At 37.8% G+C, this 5,673-nt stretch overlaps 1 long non-coding RNA gene across 1 annotated transcript; it reads right to left on the reverse strand.

Annotated features, from left to right (window-relative positions):
• Positions 1 to 2,484: 2,484 nt before the first annotated feature.
• LOC149813705 (uncharacterized) lies at positions 2,485 to 3,386 on the reverse strand. The gene is made up of 2 exons (XR_016428358.1): positions 3,123 to 3,386; positions 2,485 to 3,012 (listed from the first exon to the last, which is right to left on the reverse strand). It is a non-coding gene; the product is annotated as an uncharacterized LOC149813705 (long non-coding RNA).
• Positions 3,387 to 5,673: the final 2,287 nt, after the last annotated feature.

The following is a 5,673-nucleotide window of genomic DNA, read 5'->3' on the forward strand; positions in this document are numbered from 1 at the left end:
ATACTTTTGAAAGTCTTCAAGTATATACACAATACTTGATGTTGCATTTGTTATGGTATGTTTGTGTTTCACTCATCTGATGCATAGCTTAGCAATATTTTTCTTTACATTCAAATGTGATAACCTAAATGTGATTTATTCATATGATATGTCATTCATTAATGTCTTGCCTTTATGTAATAAATCATGAAATGCTTGAATTTAGTAATTTGTATATTCAAAACTTGTTTAAATATTTATCATTTCTTATATCCATGTGTTGTACATATACTTGTACATATGACACTAAGCACATTCATATAGATATTATGCTTCTTACTCAGACGGGGTAGTTTGACCCCTTTTGAATTAATATTTTCATGAAATAAATAAAGATAGGCAATTGCAGTCATCATTGCGGACGGGCCATGAGACCATATCTTCTTTGGATGTCCTGAGGAACTTTGACTTTCAAAAATTCTATAAATTTGTCATTTATGACTTGTAAAATTCCAAGGCAAGATTTTAATATGCCTAAATGTTATTGAGTTAATGCTATCACCTGTAACCTACCTAAATTATTTGGCTGAGGGACTAATAAAACATTTTCGCTGTGGTTTTAGAAAAAAAATTATTCCAAAATTTTCGAGTTAAAAATTTGGGGCGTTACATCATCTGATAGCAAACTTCAATTGTTTGTCTATTGTGATTCAGATTAGGCATCATGTTCAGAAATTTGAAGATCTACCTCAGGTTATTGTACCATATTGGGAAAGAGTCCAATATATTGAAGAACAAAGAAGCAAACAACAATATCAAGATCGTCAGTTGAAGCAGAATATAGATCGATGGCACTTGCGGGTTATGAATTAACATGGTTAAAATATTTATTAACAAATTTGGGAATCAAGCATCCCTAGCCTAGGTTGATGTTCTGTGTCAACCAGGCAGCATTGCATATTGCAGCAAATCCAGTGTTCCATAAATGTACTAAACATATAAAGATTGACTATCATGTTATAAGAAAAAAAAAATCAAAACGGTTAAATCAAAACTCAATTTGTTCCGACAAACTTACAGTACGTATATATGTTTACCAAGCCACTGGGACGAGATCAATTTCTTCAACTCAAGAGCAAGTTGGACGTTATCAATCTCCACGCTCCAACTTGAGGGGAAGCATGTTAGAACAAAACTCTATCTCAATTACGATAATGTCTATCATGACTGAGATAAGGATAAGCACACAACTAATTCCTTAGATTTAAACTCTATGTATTTGTATAAATATGGCTCTTGTGTATCTATGTAAGTGATTTGAATAAATTATGATTTCCTCTTGTTACTTTTTCCTTTAAGACGTCTTCTTCAAACAGTATTACCGATTTTAATAGTCCATCCTATGCCTGGATTTGATGGCCACTCCTTCCATGGACCTCATCCAGAATATTTAGTATTGTTAAAAGAAAACAATCACCTGAATGCTGCAGCTTAAATTTCATCAAACTCCAGGGAAAGGGGGGTTGTAGCCCATGATAGAGAGATTTCACTGACCATAGAATGAATGGGATTTTGAAATTTTCAAGATAAGAGTGGTAAATGCTTACAGTTCTTAATTTTGAGGGGACAGTTTTAAATTTTATTTGAGATAAGATAGTAGTTTAGGAGAGATTAGAGTTACAGAAGAGATAAAGCTGTTGTGTTGGATAAAGTAGAAGTTTATATGAAGTTTTGTTGATAAAGATTTTTATCCACATTAAGGTTTGAAGTCTATGTGTATGCAGGTGTTGTAATTTAGAGTTGGTCAGTTTATCAGAAGTTCAAAATAATGATTCTAAGTCAGCTACCACAGGTAGTGCACAGTTGACCTAATAAAGGTAGAAGGTGTAACTATACAGAGCATAATATTGCTGGACCTGGGTGAAAACCTGGTTATACCCAAAAGGCCAAAACCCTGTTTCATGAAACTGGTTTTTAGGTGTCATCCAAACATAACCTAAAGCATCAATTGGATTGGTTAATTTACCAAATAACCAGATTCTATTTTCTGTTCCAACTTTTTAACTCAATCTTTGTCTTGATTTCTTAATCCCAAACAATATGAAAGCCTACTGACAAATAACTAAAAGCTTGTTTTGCTTAGCAATTTGTCAAAAAAAATAAATTCATTGAGCACAAAAAAAATGTATCTATGTCATGGGGTAATGTAACATTTTTAAACATATAGTTGCCATTAACTTCAAGAATAAAACACTCGTGGTAAACATAGCAAAAAACGCCCCCAATATATTGAAAATACCGTGATTTTTACTGCAATATTTTTCAATACGTGATATTATGCCAAAATGTAATAATATTTTCAACAAATTGCCTGCTGTGAAAGTATCTTGTTTTAACGTGAGTTTAACACCATAAAGTTCAGTATTTGCAGTATTTTCATATTATTTATATGTTTTCCATATTATTTTACTTATCAATGGCAGTATATTGCCAAAAAGGAAGCCATTCTTACAAAATGACACTTTCTTTTATGATACAGGACGTGCAGAATCATTGATACATCTGCAAAGAGCGTGTAATAACACCTGGGGTGAAACAACAAGTGGCGCATAAACAATGTCAAATAACAGGAATTGAACCAGTGGAGTTTCATGCAAGCCAGACTAGAGAAACTAACGAACAGAAAAAACACTGAAAAAAAAAAACAGACCATCCTCTGAAGAACCCACGAAAATTAGAAATCACACTTCAGCAAGAGACTGTGATCTTTGCACGTGGAGACATTCTGGGCATCTCTAGCAATGATGCAGTGATCTTATTTAACAGGTCAGCGTTTTTATCTTTGATATTGATGTGAAAGGATTCAAGTGCACATGCATTCTCAAGAATCATTGCTACAAAGTGCATTTCAACATCCTCTTGTTGAAAATCTTCCATCTCGACCCTCTTGAGATGATGGGTCAGGCAACTAGGATAATCATGTGTTCTCCAAAACTCTTTTTGATCGAGATCCTGGGGCTCAATCAGAGGACCCTAAAAAGCAGAAACAAGTGATAAACTCGAGATGGAATTTCTCTCTGAAAACAAACCAAAATGCTAAGAAAAAGAAAAACTAAAAAAAAGAGAAGTTCAAGGGAGAGTACATGAACCAAGAGATTCTGAAGACAACGGCATCTTGTTAGTAAGAACCACAAACCAATCCACTGCATGCCTCCGTAGGCTACCACTCTGAGCTTCACCAAATTGTAGAACTGGTCGGGCAGAGCCTCCTTTATGGACTCACTGTCTGGAAGTGTGAGATTCTAGCAGAGGAGAAGAGTAAGTGTCCTTGTGAATAACTTCCTATTGTTTTACTGATACTGAAAAGAAAAAACAGGGCAATCTTTTTTAACATGCAGGAAAGGGAAACCATCATCGGAATCAGAGATCTAAGTGCTGGCTAAGCCTGCCATACTTACAGTTGCTGTCGCGATGGTGTAAACCTATGGCTCACCTCTTGCCACCAAAGAGTCGCCCGGATTAAGCTGAGCAAGGCTTATCCTTATCCTCATTAATGCAAAGGACTGACGCTCATGGGGATTGAATCCTGACCACCCGTCTAGTGGCTTAGAGCCCCTTCCACTGCTTCAAACCCCTTGGGGCAAATAAAAAAATAAGGGCAATTGAGACTTACAAAAAGAACATTTGTATCGACTTCCAATGACTTTACGTGAGCAAGATTTCCAAGCAGCATTGCCACATCGTCTCCTCCCGTCTCTGCTTCAATAAAACGAATCCTAGCAATCTCCAGTGTTGGTACATGCATTTGTTTGATCAATAATGCATAGCCTTCGAACTCGAAGGAGTGGAGATTAGGTGCATCAATGCCCAACCATTCCCAGACATCACATAACACCATTCTAAAACTCTTGAGCCGCAGATCCGGACCACCACGGATCGTTACAACGCACGAATCTTCCTGTGAAGTGTTGCCGCATGCTTCCAGTCTCAGATCCTCGAGAAACAAGTAATTGCAAACCAAGCACTTGATTAAATCTTCCGATATGTATGTAGCGGAGATCTACGACTTTGAGGGAACCAAAAGCCTTGAAATCAGAAAGAATGGGAAGCTTGGCCACATCAAAATCGAAATACCAGGCATTGTTTGAATCATCGGTTACTGCATTGAATAGGTTTTCAAAAACAATTTTGAGGATCAATGCTGATAATATCCAAAAAATTGTAAAAAAAGAAGAAGAGGAATCAAAGTAAGGTCCGATTCTGATAATATTGAACTACCAGCCTTCTTCTCCATAGAAATCGAGCCGAAGAACATGGAGGTCCTCCCTATAGAAGACACGCTGAATCCATCTCTCAAGAGCTTGAGCATGTCCCATGTCTGGGTCGAACCCAAGTTGCGGGAATCATCTATCGACCATCGCATTTAATTCCTTTTGATTCGCCGATTTGTGACTCGCTGGTTCCAGCTTCTGGAGAGTCTCGCTGAAGGCGATCTCCTCCAAGTCCAAGTTTAATTTTTGTATTGTTTTTAATACGCCTAACAACAAACTGCTTGCATTACCCCCACAAAGTACGGATATGAACATCTCTAAAGGTACGCCACAAACATGGATACGACACGAAGTATGTGTTCACACAGGCATAGACAATGAGTTTTTTTTTTTAATGTTAGATCAATAAGTATTTTTTATATTGTAGTGATACGAAAATAAATTTGCTAAAAATATTATAAAAACATAAAAAATAAAACAATGTTTTTACATGTCATGGTGTGTCAGTCTGTAAATGGCTTGCCTGTGTGACAAAACTCCAAGTCCAAACCCACCATTAAACCAGACCAAGGACTCCAAAGTAGGGATGCAAAAGCGTTGGATCCTGGATCAGAGTTTTGAAAATTTTGGTTGTTCCAGATCCGGTTCTGATTCTGAATCTCAAGTATTTAGCTGTTTCGGATGGAAACTGTTTGCATCCCTACTCCAAAGATTGGCAAGATGTCTGTCTGGGAAGTTGGTCCGAGCAAACCTGTACCGGATCGGAACTATCCTATCCACAAAGCTGTAAAACACTTTCATGTTTCATGAACCACACCATCAGCCATATCTTGCCGAACTTGGTCTAGCTTGCATTGCAAACAACGGGTCAGCAACAAGCTCCTATGAAATCAAGAAGCCTCACAAACAGAATCCAAACCCAAGTTATTGTATTTTTTTTTTTTATTTCTACTTGGGGAAACTGCCCCAAGATCAGAGACCTAGTCGTCCTGGCTCTGCCTGTACGGTCGCTGTCCTGACAACATACAACTCTGAGGGTTGGACCTAGTCGTGCTACCTCTGCCTATACAATCGCTGTCCTGACAACATACAACTCGTAGGGCTGGACCTAGTCGTGCTGGCTCTGCGTATACGGTCGCTGTCCTGACAACATACAACTCCGAGCCCAAGGAGGAAGCAGATCAGGTCATGCTGAAAATGAGTGTTTTTGCTCATGTGGACATTGTGGCCCTCTGTTTGTATTTTGGATGAATGCCACATGGTTTTGTTGACTTTTGAGCTTCTTAAAATACAAATCGGATGGCCACGATGTCAGCATGAGCAAAAACGCTCATTTTCAGCATGACCTGATCTGCTTCCCCCCAAGGAGGTGTTACGCTTTGGCTGCCGCAGGAGGTGACACCAATGAGATTTGAACTTAGAC

This window comes from Nuphar pumila, chromosome 16 (genome assembly GCF_984573655.1).
Source record: "Nuphar pumila chromosome 16, dmNupPumi1.hap1.1, whole genome shotgun sequence".
Classification (NCBI taxonomy): Eukaryota; Viridiplantae; Streptophyta; class Magnoliopsida; order Nymphaeales; family Nymphaeaceae; genus Nuphar; species Nuphar pumila.